Genomic DNA, 22356 nt, shown 5'->3' on the forward strand with positions numbered 1-22356 from the left:
AAATGATGTTCTATCAGTCAATGTCAATAACTGTCTGTCAGCTCCCTGTCAGTTTTGCCAAGCAAGATGGCCGATATACAATTCCGATTTTCACCATACAAGTTTCATCCATGTGAATTCAATACTGATGAAAGGTAGAGCTAATATTTAGACTCTGACAGCTGTTCGACATGACGTCATTCAAGCGCAACCACATCATGACGCAACGCTTAAGATATCGAAAGGCAACCGAGTAAGGCGCTTACTCGCTAAAATATGGCTTACATTTATTTTCTTCATTGACAATGTTTTTAAATTATCATTGGAATTCTAAAATCACGACTCGACACGATCACTCGATATGACTGATTTTAAATTACATTCTTGATTGTGAGTATAGCGGATTGCCTAGTTTTTGGCTATTTGTAAACGACGCTTGGGTATATCGTCCGCAAGATCCGATGTAGCTTCCCCCTTATTTAATACGTGAATAATGTATCACCATCCTTATTTAAACGTATCTGGTTCACTGTTTCTCAAAACCGAATTATTGTGAATTGTCTGTCTGTGTTGTTTATAATAGAAATATAGTTGTTTATTTTTACTATAAAAACCCTTGCTAAATATAAACCTTCTCATAAAATCATCTATATTTTGATTTTTATAGATGGTTGTACCTATTAATGTGGAAGCACTTTACATAGAAAAAAAGTAAAAGTCGTAATAGTAAAAATAGAAAGAAAATAAGGTTTTTTTAACTGAATTTGTTGAATTAACAAATACAAGCAAAAATTTAAATGAAGATTATCATTTTCATGGTAATAGGATTTATGAGATTCAAGTTGGAGTTTAGATTTATGATTCAAGATTATCAGAGTAATAAAACAAATATTTTAAAGTGCATGCATCTACCCCAAGGTAATTGAAACTTTATCTCATATTAGGTGAGGATTACTTTCTTTCGCAAATTTTAATGGAATTCTAAAAAAAAACTATCTTAAATTCTTAACTAGATGTTGTTACAGGTTAAAATTGGCATTTTATACTCTTTATTAAAAGCACTGATTACAGTTATATTTTCAAAATAGATATTTTACAAATATTAATGATTGATACTAGTAATGCCCTCTCTGTAATAGCCTCCCAAGTAACCCATAGTTCTGTTCTCTAGCCATTTCAAATTACAGTATTCTTTTTTTTAAGGACACATTTAGTTTTGTACATTTCAGCTTCATATTGTACTGGTTGTTAATGAAATTTTATTTATACTCTTATAAAACCCGGTTCTGGACTAAAGAAATATTTTAGAATTTAAATTATATCCCATATTGCTTATTCCATACTTTATTTAATTATTTTATAACGAATAATGATTAATTGGGCATGTACAATTATTGTGTATGTTGTACTGTTCATAGTACAATATCTGATTTTGGCTTGACCATACCAGATATGCTGGTTGATTTTACTCGGACTGACCTATCTAATTTTTGTCTCTTTTTATCTAATGTAAATATTAGTTTTCTTGGAAGATAGCAAGAAGTTGCTGGTCTAGGCAAAATCGAAATTGATTGTCATAGTGACACATATTTTCATTGCCAACTTCCTTGGGCCACAAATTTTGTTATTTATTTTTTATAAAAGGTTTTATGGTACTTATAAAAAAAAGTTAAGTTATTTTGTTATATATTTCGATTGGCAATACACTTTGTGCGTGATTGCTTAAATACGGGTTTGACCTCTGCGGTCGTCCCTTTTCCCAGACCGCCGTCATGAAGTGAAGAGTGCTTTAGTTCTTTTTGAAATTCCTGTGAATTTTACCCATATGGGGATATAATTGACTAAATGTGGTGATAGTAAATCAACTTTTTGGGCGTAATGCTGTAATTTGTTGTTTTGTTGAATTTACTGGCCTTTATGGCGATTTAAAACCTAATAATTTTTCACGTGCCCTCGAACATCGGTAAAATAGCGGTTCTGATTGGCATTGGCAGGGGACAATTTAATTAGCAAAGCTACATAACATGGATTTTGGACGGATTTTTTTTGTACGGACCTGATTTCTTCATGCCACATGGTGCTTTCGTTTTGGGGTTATGTACTCTAATGGCTCTAATCTAGAGGAGATTTTAAGCAACTGTGAGCTAACGTCTAACCTAGACCACTATCAGAGCTTGGCGTATTGTGAAGTGGAAGAGGTGAAGCTTGGAAGCCTGCAGTTTTTTTTTTTTGACTGGGAATTGGGTGTCTGGGAGAGTCTCGAATCTGAAGTAGTCTGCTGTGTGTGGAGCTAGGTGACACAACATAACATTTTTTTATTCACTTATTTTATTTTTATTATCACAACTTTTATCTTTTGAGTTGAGATACATACATAAGCTTATTTAAAATTTTATTGACATTATTTAATCGATGCTATTTTATTATTGAATATTACTGATAAGAGTACATAAATATGTGACAAGTGACTCCTGTGAGGTAAGACGCAGCCGGCTTCGTAGTACTACGAGTATATACTTGGGTTATATTATTTATTTTCAGACTACTCCTAAGATGTCAAATTTTCTCAGATTAGCTAGTAAATATTAGAGTAAACTAATAAAAGGGTAATTTTAAGTGGGGAAGCTTCAACAGTTAGGGTTGTTATTTTTTTTTTTGCTTAGGTCAATGTCCGTGGCGGGATATACCGGGCCATGTAAATTATTAGTTTAATTGAATTGAAGCTTCATTCCCCAAAAGGTTTGGGTGTAACATAATTTATTTTATTTTGACAACCACACTTTGATTGTGTATTTTTTGTGTGATGTTGTGGTTCCTTATTACCAACTTAAATAATTATTCCTCTTAACAATAAATAACATAACATAATTCTCTGTGATAATCAAGACTTAAATAAATTGTTATTTTCTGTTGTTAATTTGTTTTTCACTTGAGTTGAGTAGGTTGGAATATCATAGGTAATTTGGAAACAATAGTGTATACTGATTTGACTTTGATTTTGTTTTCCAAGTTTCGTTTTGAACTTGCCTAAATAAATTTTGATAAATATTGGGCGTCCTTTGGGATTATATAAAATCCAAAACTTGGTGGCGCCATACTGATTTTGACATTTAGTTGGGTAACTCTTGGGTAGTTACTACCTAAGAAATTTTGGTTCATTTGGTTGAGAAAGAAGCTAGAACCCACATCGGCTTGAGCTAGCAGCATTGTGAAGGATTCCTTCTCTGGGCGTTTCAGGTAAGAGGGGTTAAGTTCCTCCGGGCATCAAACAACTTTTGGAGACCCTCTTAAGGCCATAAACCTTTCACTATTTTTAGTACTTCTTTTCTTTTGATTAACTTGGCATTCATCGCTTCACCACCATCATTCCATTTTATTGCACTTTATAAAAAAAAATATAACACTGGCGCCCCAACTTACTCTTCTTTCTCTATAGTTACCCAAAAATTTTTTTTCTTCTTTCACTGGATTGGACTTTAATATTCATATTTTAGATTTCAATTTTTTTTTAAAGGTTAACGTGAAATTTTAGGACAGGTGTTCAAATGATATTTGGATTTGGAATAGGATAAAAATCTTCTATTTAATTTTTGGTGAATTTTTACAGGAAAATATAGGAGTTGATTTTGGTAACCTATTAATTTTGACCTATCTATTCATATAGTACATATATATTTGTTTTTGAATTTTGGCAATTTTTTTAGTACAACATGTATAAGATTACAATAGAAAGATTGCAAAAGGATGAGCTGGAATATGAAGTTAAAGTTAGAGGTATTGACCGTTCTGGTACAGCAGATTCCTTGCGTAAATGTTTGCGTTCCCTTTTACAATTAGAAAAATCAGGCAATTCAGTTCAAAGCTCAGCAACTCTTGACCCTGATATCGAAATTCCGATTTGTGCAAATAAACTTACTGAGTTAAAAGATTCAATTTCATCTTTTCCTGGCACAACTACACAACATTTGAAAATAGAAACAAAATTTGCTCATTTAACTGGCAGAATAAATAGGATTACAGACACCGATAAAGAGGTGGCTTCAAAAAGGTCCTCTTTACTTCTTGAGCTTACAACATTAGTTTCTGAGTATGAAAATAAAATAAAACTTCTTTCAGACTCTAACATTGATCCACCCTTAGATAATAATTTTGAAGTAAATACTTTATTAGATTCAACTCGAACTTCTATTCGTGATAATTCTACGCCTACTCGAAATGAAGTTAATATGACTGCGATAAATACCAATATGCAACCATCTACATCTCATTTCAAAAGTGTTCCAGTTTTTAAATGGAATTTAAAATTTTCAGGTAATAAGTCAGGTTTAAGCTTCAATGCATTTTTACAGAGGGTAGAAGAACTATCTATTTCAAGGGGTGTTTCAAAGGCAGAACTTTTCAACTCAGCTTCTGATCTTTTTGACTGTCAAGCTTTAAATTATTATCACTTAATATCTAGATATGCAACAAATTGGGACTCTTTAATTAAATTAATGAAAGATGAATTTGTACCTCCACACTTTGCTGATAAATTATGGAAACAAATTTTAGAAAGAACTCAGGGTAGTGATGAACCGATTGGTATTTATGTTGCAGCTATGTCTCAACTTTTTGATAGAATGCCTACTCCAGTTGGTGATCAGTTAAGATTAAGAGTCTTAAGATCAAACATTTTACCTTTTTATCAGGAAAGATTAACTTTGCATGAAATAAATACACCTGTTGAACTTATTGAATTGTGTAGAAAGTTAGAGGAGACTCGGTTAAGGGTAGAGGATTTTAAACCACCTAAGAAGGGCAATTTGTCACTCGAACCTGATTTAGATTATCAATATAATAGGACAAGTTTAGGAAGTTTTAAAATAGGTAGTAAACTTAATAGTACAGAATTTGACAATCTAAATAATTGTGAATCAATAAACTCAAATTTTCAAAATTCCAACAATAATAATAACAGATTTTCAAGTAATTATAACCAGAATATACCTCATTCAAATCAGAGTTCTTTTCTTAATACAAATAGATTTGCAAATAATAATAATATTAATAATCAAAATAGGCCAGGACAAAATCAAAATTTTAATCAAAGATCTAGTAACCACAATAAATTCCAAGGTTCAGATCGTTATGGACAAAACAGAAATTTTAATTCTAATAATTTTAAGAACAGTTATTTTAAAACAGGTCCTAGTGGTATAAATCATCAGAATTCTGGCAACAAAAATAACAATAATTTTGGTAATGCTAATTCTGGAGTAAAACTTTGTTTTAAATGTGACCAACCAAATCATTTTGCTAAAAATTGTACATCAAAAATTAAAAAATGTTTTGGCTGTGGAAAAGATAACTTTACTAAAATAAACTGTCCAGATTGTAATAGACATAATAATCAGGGAAACGGCTCGAGAAGCCAATCTTAGGTCGAGGGTTTGCTTCTGGTTTTGATTCGACCATGGATTGTAAAAATAAAATTGTACTTGACTATGTATTAGCACATGTAGGTCCAGGGGAATGTCCTTATTTATCAGTAGAAATTTTTGGGTCTAAATTTTATGGTCTTTTGGACTCAGGTGCAAATAGGACTTTTATGGGTAGTTCTGGTTGGGAAAAATTGAAAATATTGGGAGTTACTTTGGACATTAATAGGAGAACATCTTGTACAATAGCTAATAATATGTCGTGTGAATGTATAGGCGTTGTTAGCGTGCCTGTAAGTGTAAAAGGAGTTATTAGGGTTATTGACATTTTTATAGTCCCAGAAATTCGTCATGAGTTGGTTTTGGGTATTGATTTCTAGAAAAACTTGGGTATTGTTCCTGACATGCGTCGAGGTGAATGGCATTTTTCTGAAGAACCTTTAAATTCTGAAATTTCCTTGATTCAGTGTGAAGCAGATTTATCTGCAGAAGAACATTTGGCTTTGGATAAATTAGTTTCATCTTACTTTCAAAAGATTGGGGATAGGCTGGGATGCACTTCAGTTGTTAAACATAAGATAACCACTAATAGTGAGCCTATTAAGCAAAGGTATTATCCTGTATCACCTTTCAAACAGAAACTCATTGATGAGGAGGTTGACAAGATGTCGGAGTTGGGAGTCATCGAACCATCTACTTCAGCTTGGTCCTCTCCGGTTCTTCTGGTGCCTAAAAGTGATGGCAAAATGAGATTCTGCGTTGATTTTAGGAAATTAAATGCTGTATCCGAGCGTTGTGCATATCCACTTCCCTACATTTCAGCCATTTTGGATAAGTTGGGTGGAGCCAAATATCTTAGTTCTTTGGATTTGAAGAGTGCTTATTGGCAGGTTGAATTGGAGGAAAATAGTAAGCAGTATACTGCGTTTACCGTTCCTGGACGTGGTTTATTTCAGTTCCGTAGACTTCCATTTGGATTACATAATGCCCCCGCAACCTTCCAAAGGTTGATCGACACCATCCTCGGTCCCAAGTTTCAGAATTCAGTGTTTAGATATATCGATGATATTATTCTAATAAGCCCAGATTTTAAGAGCCATTTACAGCTTCTAAAAGATGTTTTTCAGTGTTTGGAGGAGGCCGGTCTTACACTTAATAAGGAAAAAAGTAAATTTTGTAGAGCCGAGTTAAGATATTTGGGTTATGTAGTAAATCGTCATGGAATTTCTGTGGATCCTTCCAAAGTCGAAGCCATTACTAACATGCCAACTCCAAAATCAGTGACAGAAGTTCGTAGAATTATTGGTATGCTCTCTTGGTATCGTCGATTTATTCCTACCTTTTCTGATATAATTGCACCATTTACCAAACTTTTAAGAAAGGGAACTAAATTTTATTGGGATGTAAAATGTGATGAAGCTTTTCAAAAAGTTAAAAATTCCTTGATTTCAGCACCTATTTTAACTTGCCCTAGGTTCGAATATGACTTCGTTTTGCAAACAGATGCCTCAGGATATGGGGTTGGCGCTGTTTTATATCAAATTTATGATGGGCGTGAAAATGTAATTTGTTATATATCTCGTACCTTGACTCGACAGGAAAAGTTGTATTCAGCTACTGAGCGAGAACTTCTAGCAGTCCTATTTGGTATAGAAAAATTAAGATGTTATTTGGAAGGTGCTAAGTTTTCGGTTATTTGTGATCATCATAGTTTACAGTGGCTGGATAATCTTAAAAATCCTCAAGGTAGATTGGGGAGATGGGCTTTAAGGCTGCAGCAATTCGACTATAAAATAATTCATAGGAAAGGGCGCGATAATGTAGTAGCGGATGCTTTATCGAGGAATGTCCCGGTAAATTGTGATTCTGTTCAGTTCTCCAACCATGATTTTCATAAAACTAGTGATTCTTGGTATATTAAATTGAGAGATAGAATTGTCAAAAATCCATTAGATTTTCCTCTTTGGAGAGTTAGTGAGGACAAGATTTATAAATATGTGAGGTTAGATTACCCAGATTTACGTGACGCTGCTGACTATTGGAAATTAGTTATTCCTAAGGATAGGAGACACGAGGTTTTTGCAAGCTGCCACTGCTCGCCTTTAGGAGGTCATTTAGGTGTCTATAAGACTTATGCCAAGATAGGCAGATTGTATTATTGGCCAGGGATGAGGTCGACCGTGGTAAGGTTTGTGAGACATTGTGTTACTTGTCAGAAAATCAAACCTGAACAAAAGAAGCCAGCAGGCTTAATGGTTTCTAATTTGGTCCCTAAACATTGTTGGCAGGTTGTGAGTATGGATTTATTTGGTCCTTTGCCTAAAAGTAAACGTGGCAATATGTATATATTTGTGGTCACTGATGTATTTAGTAAATTTAATCGTTTCTTTGCCATTAGGAAGGCTAATTCTGCTAAAATATGCAATATTCTTGAGGAACATATTTTTCTTTTTCATGGAGTTTCAGAGGTTATTAGGTGTGACAATGGGGTACAGTTTAAGAGCAAAGAATTTCAAAATTTAGCAAAAAAATATGGATCTAAAATCATGTATAATCCCAATTATCATCCTTCTCCTAATGTTACAGAGAGAGTCAATAGAGTACTAAAATTCATGTTAACTGCTTTTGCTTCGGAAAATCATAGAATATGGGATGAAAACCTAGCAGCTTTAGCTTGTGCAATTAATACAGCAACTCATGAAGTTACAAGTAAAACGCCTTACTTTATTAACTATGGTACTGAAATGATTTTGCATGCATCAGAATATTTTCAATATGTGGACGTTAACCAAAATATAGTTTCTGATCAATCTCAGGGGAATTCCATTAAAAGGGTTGAATCTTTAGGGAAGCTAAGGGAATTTGTATCGAAGAAATTATTACAAGCAGGCCAGAAATCTAGGGATCAATATAACTTAAGACGTCGAAATGTAGAATTCAATATTGGTGATTTAGTTTGGAAAAGATTGTATGCATTGTCAGATGCAGGGAACTATTTTACTGCTAAGTTGGCAGGTAATTTTGAAGGTCCTTTTAGGGTAAAAAATAAAGTGGGTTACTGCATTTATGAACTTGAGGATATGCATGGGAAATCAAAAGGAAATTGGCATGTGCAAGATCTTAAACCTTATTATGATGAAGTTGGAAACTAGCTACCTATTTAATTTATTTTTTTTTATTTTCATTGCCTATTACTTAACTCAATAGATAATTAAATTTAATTTGGATGGTAGTGTAATTATTTTCTTAATTGGCTATACACCTATAAATTAGTATTTAAAAAAAAAAAATTTTAGAAAAAATTTTTTTTGGGGGAAAAAGAGGGTAGCTGTTACAGGTTAAAATTGGCATTTTATACTCTTTATTAAAAGCACTGATTACAGTTATATTTTCAAAATAGATATTTTACAAATATTAATGATTGATACTAGTAATGCCCTCTCTGTAATAGCCTCCCAAGTAACCCATAGTTCTGTTCTCTAGCCATTTCAAATTACAGTATTCTTTTTTTTAAGGACACATTTAGTTTTGTACATTTCAGCTTCATATTGTACTGGTTGTTAATGAAATTTTATTTATACTCCTATAAAACCCGGTTCTGGACTAAAGAAATATTTTAGAATTTAAATTATATCCCATATTGCTTATTCCATACTTTATTTAATTATTTTATAACGAATAATGATTAATTGGGCATGTACAATTATTGTGTATGTTGTACTGTTCATAGTACAATAGCTGATTTTGGCTTGACCATACCAGATATGCTGGTTGATTTTACTCGGACTGACCTATCTAATTTTTGTCTCTTTTTATCTAATGTAAATATTAGTTTTCTTGGAAGATAGCAAGAAGTTGCTGGTCTAGGCAAAATCGAAATTTATTGTCATAGTGACACATATTTTCATTGCCAACTTCCTTGGGCCACAAATTTTGTTATTTATTTTTTATAAAAGGTTTTATGGTACTTATAAAAAAAAGTTAAGTTATTTTGTTATATATTTCGATTGGCAATACACTTTGTGCGTGATTGCTTAAATACGGGTTTGACCTCTGCGGTCGTCCTTTTCCCAGACCGCCGTCATGAAGTGAAGAGTGCTTTAGTTCTTTTTGAAATTCGTGTGAATTTTACCCATATGGGGATATAATTGACTAAATGTGGTGATAGTAAATCAACTTTTTGGGCGTAATGCTGTAATTTGTTGTTTTGTTGAATTTACTGGCCTTTATGGCGATTTAAAACCTAATAATTTTTCACGTGCCCTCGAACATCGGTAAAATAGCGGTTCTGATTGGCATTGGCAGGGGACAATTTAATTAGCAAAGCTACATAACATGGATTTTGGACGGATTTTTTTTGTACGGACCTGATTTCTTCATGCCACATGGTGCTTTCGTTTTGGGGTTATGTACTCTAATGGCTCTAATCTAGAGGAGATTTTAAGCAACTGTGAGCTAACGTCTAACCTGGACCACTATCAGAGCTTGGCGTATTGTGAAGTGGAAGAGGTGAAGCTTGGAAGCCTGCAGTTTTTTTTTTTTGACTGGGAATTGGGTGTCTGGGAGAGTCTCGAATCTGAAGTAGTCTGCTGTGTGTGGAGCTAGGTGACACAACATAACATTTTTTTATTCACTTATTTTATTTTTATTATCACAACTTTTATCTTTTGAGTTGAGATACATACATAAGCTTATTTAAAATTTTATTGACATTATTTAATCGATGCTATTTTATTATTGAATATTACTGATAAGAGTACATAAATATGTGACAAGTGACTCCTGTGAGGTAAGACGCAGCCGGCTTCGTAGTACTACGAGTATATACTTGGGTTATATTATTTATTTTCAGACTACTCCTAAGATGTCAAATTTTCTCAGATTAGCTAGTAAATATTAGAGTAAACTAATAAAAGGGTAATTTTAAGTAGGGAAGCTTCAACAGTTAGGGTTGTTATTTTTTTTTTTGCTTAGGTCAATGTCCGTGGCGGGATATACCGGGCCATGTAAATTATTAGTTTAATTGAATTGAAGCTTCATTCCCCAAAAGGTTTGGGTGTAACATAATTTATTTTATTTTGACAACCACACTTTGATTGTGTATTTTTTGTGTGATGTTGTGGTTCCTTATTACCAACTTAAATAATTATTCCTCTTAACAATAAATAACATAACATAATTCTCTGTGATAATCAAGACTTAAATAAATTGTTATTTTCTGTTGTTAATTTGTTTTTCACTTGAGTTGAGTAGGTTGGAATATCATAGGTAATTTGGAAACAATAGTGTATACTGATTTGACTTTGATTTTGTTTTCCAAGTTTCGTTTTGAACTTGCCTACATAAATTTTGATAAATATTGGGCGTCCTTTGGGATTATATAAAATCCAAAACTTGGTGGCGCCATACTGATTTTGACATTTAGTTGGGTAACTCTTGGGTAGTTACTACCTAAGAAATTTTGGTTCATTTGGTTGAGAAAGAAGCTAGAACCCACATCGGCTTGAGCTAGCAGCATTGTGAAGGATTCCTTCTCTGGGCGTTTCAGGTAAGAGGGGTTAAGTTCCTCCGGGCATCAAACAACTTTTGGAGACCCTCTTAAGGCCATAAACCTTTCACTATTTTTAGTACTTCTTTTCTTTTGATTAACTTGGCATTCATCGCTTCACCACCATCATTCCATTTTATTGCACTTTATAAAAAAAAATATAACAATGTAAACTGGATGTAAACTGTATTAGTAAACATAACTTCTCAAAAAATTTAATTGGTTTGTTTCCCTACAATTGCCACAACTGAAATTTGTCAGAGTGACCAACATCGAAAGGACACAACCACCCAAAATGGCGGCCACCTAGTAGTGTTCATTTACTTTTCATTGAATTGACAGTCATTTATTCAGTTCGTAAAATTATATGAGGCGCCTCGTCCGCAGAAATCACCGGTATTATACTTTATATCTGTGATTGGCTACTTACTTTAATGATTTTATTTATAAAAGAACCAAGAAGCATTTTAAGCAATATTGCTGAAAATAAAAATATGGCTAAAGACATAAATAGGTCAGTTATTTTACGGCAAAGCATGAGCATTATTCCATTTAATGAAAATGAAATTTTACCTATTATTAAAACTAAAATTAAAAACAAAAAGTCAAGTGGACCTGATAACATTCCTTTATATATTTTTTAAGAATACTGCTGGGGCTTGCCTTAAACCATTAACTGATCTTATAAATTTATCTTTTGAAAAGGGAATTTTTCCAAATTCGTTAAAAATATCTAAAGCTATACCGCTATTTAATAAAGTTTACTATATCTTTAAACTTAATTTTAAAATCTACTAAAGTATGGCAGTCTGAATCGGTATAAACGGTTCTTTTTTCTTTACCATTTATATTAATTATTTACACGAACTTAAAAATATACCTGGACTGCCAATTCAATGAAAAGTAAATGACCACTACTAGCGGGCCGCCATTTTGCGTGATTGTGTCCTTTAGATGTTGGTCACTCTGACAAATTTTAATTGTGCCAACTGTAGGGAAACAAAGCAATTAAATTTTTTAAGAGGTTATGTTTACAAAAATACAAAATAGAAAGTTACATATAGGTAAGAATTTAAGATAGTTGCGTTAGATCTGTGATTTTTCTGGTAGGTACTTCTTTAAGAATTTCGTTAAAATTTAAGAAAGAAAGTAATCCTCACCTAAAATGAGACAAAGTTTCAATCCACTTGGTATAGATGCGTGCACTTTAAAATATTTGTTTTATCATTCTGATAATCTTGAATCTTATAAATCCTAATACCATGAAAATCATGATATTCATTTAAATTTTTGCTTGTATTTACTTAACAAATTCAGTAAAAAACACCTATTTTCTTTCTATTTTTACTATTACTTTTTTTAAGTTTTACTTTCCTTCCATGTACAGTATTTCCACATCCACATTAATAGGTACAACCATATATAAGAATCAAAATATAGATGATTTTATGAGGGTTTGTAATTATAAAGGGTTTATATAGAAAAAATCTATTATTCTGTCAACAACTCAATATATTATTCTATTATAAACAACACAGACGGACAATTCACAATAATTCGGTTTTGAGAAACTGAACCAAATACCTTTAAATAAAGATGGTGATACATTATTCGCGTATTAAATAAGGAGAAAGATACATCGCCTGTTCCAGACGATATACCCTAGCGTCGTTTACAAATCGTCAAAAACTGGCAATCCGCTATACTCACACGTCAAATGTCAACTTCATTACCGTTACTTAATATATTTTTTGTTGGCAACACAAAACATTTTCAGAGTGACCAACATCAAAAGGACACAACCACTATAAAAATGGCGGCCACCATGCAGTGGTCATTTTTGGGTATCGCGGCCATATGCATTAGCAGTCCAGGTATATTTTTAAGTTCGTGATTATTTACTTATAAACCACCTAAATATTTTATATCAATAAAATCCAAAATACCCGCAAAATAATACAATTGTCATATTTTTCAATGTCAAAAATAAAGTACTGGCTTAAATTATTGCATAAACACTTTATAAAAAAGTACAACCGAAGGTTAGTAATGTAACGTAAACCTAAAATCGGTTTATAATAGGAAACAGTTCTAAACCGCCGGTTAGATTTCAACCGTTGGTTGGCCAACCGGGGGTTGACGTTCATTTTTATAATACGGCCCTTATATTTGTAGTAGTGCTTCTTGGGCGTTGGGACATACATTTTAAAGAAAAGCAAGGTTCCAGGTGCCTGTATTACCGACTGTCATTTGTCAGTCATCTAAATTTAAAGATTAGGCGGCTGAGAAAACCCGTTCAACAGGGTTTGGGCTTGTCAATTTATTGGTATTTTTTGTGTCATCAGTTAACACCTCACGCCATCTAAAACGTAATAATTTCATTGATCTGTAAAAATAAGATAAAAATAAAAACAGTATGTAATATTTATTATAGCCTTTGATAAAAAGTGGAACATATTGAAAGGAGGACTTAGAGAAATACTTGAAAATATCTCTTACCTTTAAAAGCAAATTATACGTCCTCACTTAATATAGCTAGAGATTATTCAAAATTGTTTTTGCAAAAACAAAGTCCACCAGAGGACAGTTGAAAAACTTGGTAAAAACCTGTAATTTTGAGGACCACCTTCCTAATAGTTTCCACATCAACTTTTAGCCTTTTGGCAGCAGACGTTGAGGCCTGTCGTGTGGAATAGGAATACCCTGAAAACTGAGTAATGTCAATACATTGTGTCGATTTATTGTGTCTCTCGTAGCAGATTTGTAGGGTCTCCTGCTGGTCAGGAACAATTCCTCATTTAGTTCAGACCGTTGCACAGTGTTTTGTACAATGGACAAAATTCAAAATTTACCGTACAGAAGTTTTATAGCGTTACGTTTAGGGAAATACCTATAAAGGACGTATTTTTTAGCATAGTATTTTTTATTTATATATTTCACAAGAAAAAAATACAAACAAAAGAAACATATTTTTGTTTATATTAAGGCTTTTAGTTTTGAATTATTTTTTTATTAATAATTAATTATTCTTTTAAGGTGATTTTTTTTGTAGTTATTAGTGGAACCACAAACATGATTTTAAAATATAAATAGAAATTTAATTAGCGGCAGTATGGAAAAAATTAATAAAAATGGCGATTTTTTAAAATTCTTTTTATTTAAGGGTTACAAAAAAACTGTTTTGTAATTTTTTTTATAAACTCTTCAAAATGTTTACAATCGAAAGGTATATATCACATTTTGCGGAAATTTGCATTTTTTTTGTATTTTTTCAAAAAGTTTTCTAATTACAAATAGAATTCTTTAAATAAATGGTGTTGTTATGGTAGCTAGCAAAAAAGTCTTGGCGTGCTTGTCACCCAACCCAATGAAAACAATAAAAGTTTCTATGTTTTGAAGAGTTTACACCTTAAAAACAGCCACCCTCTAACCACCCTCCCCCCTATTTTTTCGAATTACCAAAACTCCAATATTCATTTAATTACTTTAAAGGCAGGCACATATGTCGTAAGTATACACATTTAAAAGTAGCCTTAAAGATTTGGTAAAATAATATTATTACATGTAAGTAAATTTAATACAGGGTGAATTAAGAAATATACATATACAGGGTTATTTATGACATACGACACGTAATATTAAGGTTAAACTACAGGGTAAAAAAAATAAAAGAAATTGGGAATATAAGAGGCGTTCCAGAAATATCTTTTAAAATTGGTTTCTTGATATACAGGGTGTATATCAAGGTGTATGTGCAAAGTGCAGAAACATATCCAAGTTATGATTTTTTAAATGAAACATCCTATATATTATTTGATTTTTAAATTTTACGCAAAAATTAAAGAAGTTTGACGTATCATAAGTCATATTTTGTTCTGTTTTTAAAACAAAAATAGTTGAAAATCGACTTTTTTTAATATTTAATTATTTTATTTGCCAAAATAACTGTCAAAAATTTTTGACACCTGAATTTAATAAAATGTAGGTCGATGAAAAGGTCTTACAAAGTGAATACAATGGCAACCGTTGTTTTAGGGTTTTACTTTTCCGTTTTCCTGTTTATTATTCTTCTTCAATTGTTGATGGCTGCAGGCTTTTGATTTCCCCGGGAAATTGCTGAAAGCGGTGGAGCTGGAGCCAGAGTTAGAGCTAATATTAGAGATTCCCAGTCCAGATAGCTGAGCTACAAATGGCATACATTCACAGCCTCGGTTTTGAAGGCTAGCCGTTCATTTCTTGGAGGAATACACAGGCCAGTTCATTCCATTTATTTAAATATTACTAACCATAGATTCGCCTTACTTATTTAAATTTTTATTAATATACCTTTAATTTCAATTTATTGCTACAAATATTTAATCAATATTATAATTTAATACGTCAATTTCTTATATATAATTTTAGTTATTTGTTGTTCAGTATTTTTTAGTACCTTTTTTGGTAGTTAAGTAGATATAACTCGGTTAAGGCTGATATGCCTTAGGTAAAAAGGTTCATGAACTTTCCTCTGCGTAATACAAATATATACTAAGAAACTTTAATAATTGCAATTTATTTTTCAAGTGCTGAAATCTACCTAGTAGCGAAATCATAATTTAAATGTTACTTTTGTCAAATTTCATCAACATTCAAATCATCAAATTTCATCAAATCATATCAACATTATTCATATTTTAATTCATAATAAATTGTTAACATTTAACAGATTAGAACATGAGGTGTGTACATATCTTTGATGTAAATATAATTTGGTTGTATTGTTAAGATTTTTTTTTGCCTCTTTAAATCTACTTTATCCAGGGTCATTTAATTGTTAATTGAAACCTATATACCAAGTCTTTTTCTTAGTTTTCTTTCATTCAAAAAAAAAAACTAAGTGGCGCCCTCTTATTAAATAGTTATAATTAAGTTTAGATTCTCTAATAGTCAGTCATAGGTGAACCTTCGAACAATCCCAAGTCTCCAATAATTCTGAGCTACTGTCTGCAAACTCTTGGCAAAATAGTAACACTGTAAAGTTAACGCCTCAAGATAGAGACCTACATGTTAAAGTCATAGGTCTGTCACCCGAATCACGAACTATTTAGTTTTTTAAAACAATTTGCAAGGTTTCATCATTGGGAATGTAGGAAGTATTGTAAAGAGAAAACATCTTAGTTTTGAAAATTACCATGAATTGTTAGTTTAAGACTGATATAAATAGTTGTAGTTTTGGGTGAATAGATCAGTATTGAATTGTACAATCAAGTGGTTCTATTCAAGTGGTTACTCAACCTATTACGGCCAAGCCACCCTTGCCTGTAAACCTATAGTGAGGCTGCTATAGGGTAATAGGGAATAAAAAAGGTTTAAGGGAACCCTCCCTAAATCTCTTCATGGTCCTTCGAGCCGGATTTTAAACCAAAGGAGTTGCCGCCCGCGACGCCGCCTCCATCTTCAAGTTAAACCAAAGAAGTTGCCGCCCACAACGCTGCCTTCATCTTCGAGTTAAACAAAAGGAGTTGCCGCCTACGACGCCGCCTCCATCTTCAAGTTAAACCAAAGGAGTTGCCGCCCACGACGCCGCCTCCATCTTCGAGTTAAACCAAAGGAGTTGCCGCCTACTACGCCGCCTCCATCTTCAAGTTAAACAAAGGGAGTTGCCGCCCACGACGCCGCCTCCATCTTAAAGTCAAGCCAGGAGTAAGCTGCCAAAAGACCACTTTTACTTCTGCAATCTAAAACAAGAAACTGCCGCCTCAGGAAAAAGCCATGGAAGAAACGAATAAAATTGCCCTCCGCCAGCAGGAGCTAGCGGGAGAATTAGAATAACTTCTAACCAATGTAAAGAAAGATTCAAACTTAAGAAAAACATCATCATATATTACTCAGAGAAACCAACAGGGAGACAGAATATGGGACGCAATTGTAGAAAATGACGAGAAGCTTAGAAAAATCGGAGAATTCAGTCATATTTACTTCACGAAGAAATACTTGGACCAAAATAAGATATTGTACGATAATTTAAAAAGCCATTTGAAGACGTGCAAAAAACCAGAAGAAGAAAAGAAGCCTGAAGAAAACGAAGCAATACTAAGACAAAAAGAAGTAGTAGTCCAAGAGTTTCAATTTTTGATTGAAGAAATTGAAGAAGAACTCTGCAGAGATAAACCTACAACTCGCTATGAATTTCTGATAGAAGACACCAAGAATCAATGGGGGCCCATTCAGCAACTTCACAACGAGATCCTTTGCAAAGACATTACAAGCAAGGAATATTTATCTGCCCATCGTCTAATTAAAAGGTCATACGAAGATATTATAGAGAAACTAGACGAAAAAATAAAGGAGGGCCAAAATCTATCAAACAACACACCAATCCCAACAATGAACATTCCAAAATTCAACGGACTGTACGAAGAATGGCCCACGTTCGACGATCTTTTTACCAGGATAATTCATCGAAATGACAAATTATCAAGTGCACAGAAGCTCCAGCACCTCAAATCCCTTCTTCGAGGAGAAGCACAAAGCACTATCAAGCACCTACTTGCAACAGATGGAAACTACCCTGCAGCATGGAATTTATTGAAGCAGCGATATCAAAACAAACGTCTCATTGTATCAAAATTAGTAGACAAGATTTATGAGTTCCCGACAATTACCTACGAATCAGTGCCAAAACTTAAACAACTGTATGATGTCACAACCGAATGCCTGGAAGGCATTAAGAATCTAGGCGACGACACGTCATCATGGTACCCGATAGTAGGAAGAATAACTTTTTTTTTTATAACTATTTTTGCGCCAATCACCAATGAACCGAATGAAGATGATAAAAGATCATCAACTATGTACCAGATGTTTAAGCCATAATTCGAGAGATAGTTGCACCGCAACAAGCAACTGCAAAATCTGCAGTGGACCCCACAATACTTTACTACATCAAGACCGACAAGCCACTTCAAATGCAAGAAATGAACTACCAAAACAACTTCAGGAGAAACAACGAACCGAACTTCAGGCCCAATATTGTCAACACTAGATACAATGAATCGAACACAAGAAATAACAATTCAAGAAATCACCCCCAAAGTACTCACCACGCAGCTGAAGAAAGAAACAATACCGATAAAAAAGAAGTTCTACTGGCTACAGCGCTAATCCAAGGCACAGCATACGACGGCACGTCCCATTTTTTAAAAGTGTTAATTGATCAAGGCTCCCAGTCGTCATTTATTTCTGAAGAGGCTGCACCAGCATTAGCTTTACCAAGATAAAAAATACGCGCCGAAATATCAGGAGTCGGCGACAATGAATCAAGTGTTTCCAAGTCAGAAATAAAAGTCCAATTAAGGCCAAGACTTCCCAGCGACTACATACTCACAACAGAATTGCTAGTATTACCAAGGATTACGAAGGCGCTCCCGAGTGAACCGTTAAACGAGATAGACGCAGGAGAATGGGAAAATACTATTCTGGCAGACTCCACATTCAATACAACGGGACCAATCGACGTACTACTAGAAGCAGAAGAACACGGGAAAATAATACTAGAAGGGCTCAAAAAACGGGATGGACTAATAGGACAAAAAACAGAATTTGGTTGGATTATTTCTGGAACAATGATCATCAGTGAAAAGAGTAAACACCTACAAATAAAGAGCATGATATCAAGAACAGAAGAAGATAATCAACTGACCAAATTTTGGGAAATAGAAGAAGTCTCATGTCAACAGCAGATCAAGCCAGAAGACCAAGTGTGTGAGGAACTCTTTCAAAAAACAATAAAAAGAAACAAGGATGAAAGTTATACAGTGAAGCTGCCCTTCAAAGAGTATCCACCGCAATTAGGAGAATCAAAATCCCGAGCCATAGCAAGATTTCAACAATTAGAAAAAAAGTTTGTAAAAAATAAGAGCCTCTACGACCAGTATCGACAATGGGCTTGGAAAATTAAAAAAAATATATATATATTTTCCCAAAAATAAATACAACATAAGTTTATAAGAACAAGGACGTTTATTTCAAGTTGTTAGGGTAAGTATTTGCAAAGTTATAAGGCTGCTAGTCTGGGGTTTTTTTTACCTCCCGAGATTCCGTCCCAATTACGCACTACGTCATAGACGCCGACGCGACGCGACGGTGTATTATAGAGCGCTCGCTAGCCAGCCAGCCACAGCCTAGTACCCAGGCGTTATTTTGACAAAGAAGCGTGCGCGGTCGACATGCTAGCGTCGGTCGTTGGGCGCCACTTGGGCGCCTGTGACGTATCATCCCGGCCGCGCGGTACAAGGAAAAAATTAAACATGGCGTATTTATTCGAACTTTGAAAATTAATTGTGAAGTAACTATAAATGCTAGAGAACTGAAATAAATTGCTAAATTTAAGTTGGAGCCTGCTCTTTTTTGCTAAAAAATAATCGAATTGTCGTTTCCAAGCTTATTTATGGAAGAATACATAAGGCTTGGGCACATGGAAAGAGTGCCCAAATACGCCTATAATCAAGGAAAATATTACATACCTCATCAAGCTGTCACAACAGAAGACAGTACAACTACGAAACTTAGAGTAGTCTTCGACGCATCATGTAAAACAACCAACAAACAAAGTTTAAATGAAAACATGCATACCGGACCCAGATTACAAAATGACCTGGCAGACATTCTACTACGCTGGAGAAAACACAGAGTTGGATTTATAGCAGACATAGAAAAAATGTATAGACAAATAAAAGTGGATAGTGCGGATCAGGAATATCAAAGGATTGTCTGGAGAGAGCATCCAGATGAACCACTACAAGAATTCCGATTAACTACAGTAACATACGGAACAGGCCCGGAACCATTCTTAGCCATAAAAACTCTTCACCAACTAGCTCACGATGAACAAAGAAACTTTAAAAAAGCATCGAAGATTATCCTCGAAGACTTTTATGTTGATGACGTACTTTCGGGTGCCAACAAATTAACCCCAACTTTTTTTTTCAAATGGAAAGCTACTTTTTTTAAACTCTCATTGAAAAGAGCCCTTTTTCTTTGCCCTATTTACTTTTGTGATTATCTAAGGGAGAAATACGAAAGAAAAATAAAAACCAATTAATTATTAAAAGTTGCGTTTAATGTATAAGATGCTCAAAATGAGCACCATTTACTTGTTGGCAAAGCCCAAGACGATAATAAAATTCGTTTCTGACATTTTCTAACACTTCTGGAGATATTTGTCGGATTTCTTGCCTAATACGTTCTTTGAGTTCGTCTAGGTTTCCTGGTTTGCTCATATAAATTTGACTTTTCAAATGTCCCCACAAAAAAAAATCAAGTGGGTGAGATCGGGAGAACGTGCCGGCCACTCGATTGCACCCCTTCTACCAATCCATCTGTTTGGAAACTTGTCATCTAAATACTGGCGTACATTAAGGGCATAATGTGGGGGAGCACCATCTTGTTGCATCCAGATTCTTTCATCATACAAATCTGGATCGAACTGACTCGGATATAAGGCACGTAAGACTGGAACTAGTTTATGTTCAAGAAATTGTATAAAATTATGCTACGTGGAAGCTCCTAATAAAAAAAATCTTTTTTTTTTTCTATTTAGTTTAGTTTTCTGCTTAGATTATATAAATTATAGTATTTAGTTTCTATTAGTACAAGTTTTATTACTGTTTTAATTAGTTTTAGTTATTATATAGCTTTATAGGGTCGTATCATAGTCGGCTAATTCATGTATAGTCGTCTGCTATCGGTTTAGGAATCGTGATTCTATCCTTTTTAAATCATAATGAAATAAATAATATATAGTTCAGTTCAGAGATCTATTAGAATCTTTGATGTGCCGCGAATAGTCCGTGTGCCGGTGTTGCTTGTATTGTCACATGACATGCATGTTTAAATCGCTAAATTTTATGTGGAAAGAGTTATAAAGTAATATTCTAAGAGATATTTAATCATTCCATTAAATAAATAAATGTTTTAGGAATTTTTTTAAGAATGTATACATTTGATTCGTAAAATTTGACTACATGCGTCCACGTACTATTTTATTAGACGTCTGACCTTAGTCACAGCCACTCAAGCGTGAAATGTTGCACAGGTCCCGCTTTAAAATTTATTTGTATTTAAAACTATATTATTCGGGATTTTTGGGTTTAGTTTTATTAAGTTAGAAATTCAGGATAGTTGATAGCAAGATAATATTTAATTTAAATACAAGATTTAAGTACGTAAAATGAGTTTAACCAAAAATTTTAAGTATATAATAAGTATATAATATGTATATAATATGTAATAAGTTTAGTTTTTAGCGCCTGTTATCAGCGGGGTGTTTATAACAAGTGATGAGAGAATAGGTGGTACGAATTACTTAGGCCCATTTATTGTGTGGATTAAGGCATTAAATATTTACTTTTTGACACAAAAGTTTTAAAAGGTAAAATGTTTTGGTTTGTCTTCAAATTTTATATATTTCCATTTTTTGGGTATTGAGATTTATTTTTACTTGGTGGTGATTATTAATGGGGATTTTGGCTGCCATATTCAATGTCCTTTATTATTGTTTTTTTTTTTAAATTAATACTTATGATATATGTTAGATGAGAATATACCATGAAACCCGATACCAAAGCCAACCCACATGTTTACCGTCTCAACCAGATCCGTAGGCGTTTCCGGGAATAAGCAAACGTAGCACCTTTTATGCTTAGCTGTTGTTTGTTTAAAAAGACTGTGGAAAGAACCTTATCTTACTGTTCTCATGATAGTCAGCATTTTCTGTTTATATAAAAAGCCATTGCTTGTTAGCTCTAAGAATCATTATTATTAAGTATTTAGTATAAGGTAAACCTATGTCGGTTTTTATTTTTGTAATTTGCAATAAAAGTTTTTTTAAAAAGTTAATTTTGAAATCTACAATCTAACATTGGCGCAGTCGGAACGGATAGTTATACGCCGCGAAAACAGGTTGATCCAAATTCGCGAGTGATATTAGCTACAGTAAGAACCACTAGCACCCTAAGGTAATCCAGCGTCCTCACTCAGCAACAAGGGTACGGAAGGAACACCTGGTGAAGCCCCTGGTATCCAACAAGCAGAGAACAAGACAATGGTTAAGAAGATTCTTTTGTAAGTAAAAGCATTGAATCATTCGTTTATATTTTTGTTTTTGTGTATTTTAATATTTTATACACATTTTATTTTACTATTTTTATACTGTTCGATTTTCTAATTTCGTATTTCGAAAAAAGTATTTTAAAAATTATAATGTCTACCACAAATGAAACTGAACAAACTGAACAACATAATCGACAAGCGAATACGTCAGCTCACGAGATTCACCTTGAAACTTATAAACTATCTGAAATTTTTTCTCTAATTCCTGAATTTGATGGTGATGCAATATTTTTAGGCTCATTTTTACATGCGTGCGATTGT

At 33.4% G+C, this 22356-nt stretch overlaps 1 long non-coding RNA gene across 1 annotated transcript; it reads left to right on the forward strand.

Annotated features, from left to right (window-relative positions):
• Positions 1 to 992: 992 nt before the first annotated feature.
• LOC126748665 (uncharacterized) lies at positions 993 to 10624 on the forward strand. Its single transcript, XR_007664794.1, has 2 exons — positions 993 to 2197; positions 9927 to 10624. It is a non-coding gene; the product is annotated as an uncharacterized LOC126748665 (long non-coding RNA).
• Positions 10625 to 22356: the final 11732 nt, after the last annotated feature.

This window comes from Anthonomus grandis, chromosome 22 (genome assembly GCF_022605725.1).
Source record: "Anthonomus grandis grandis chromosome 22, icAntGran1.3, whole genome shotgun sequence".
In the NCBI taxonomy this organism is placed as follows: domain Eukaryota; kingdom Metazoa; phylum Arthropoda; class Insecta; order Coleoptera; family Curculionidae; genus Anthonomus; species Anthonomus grandis.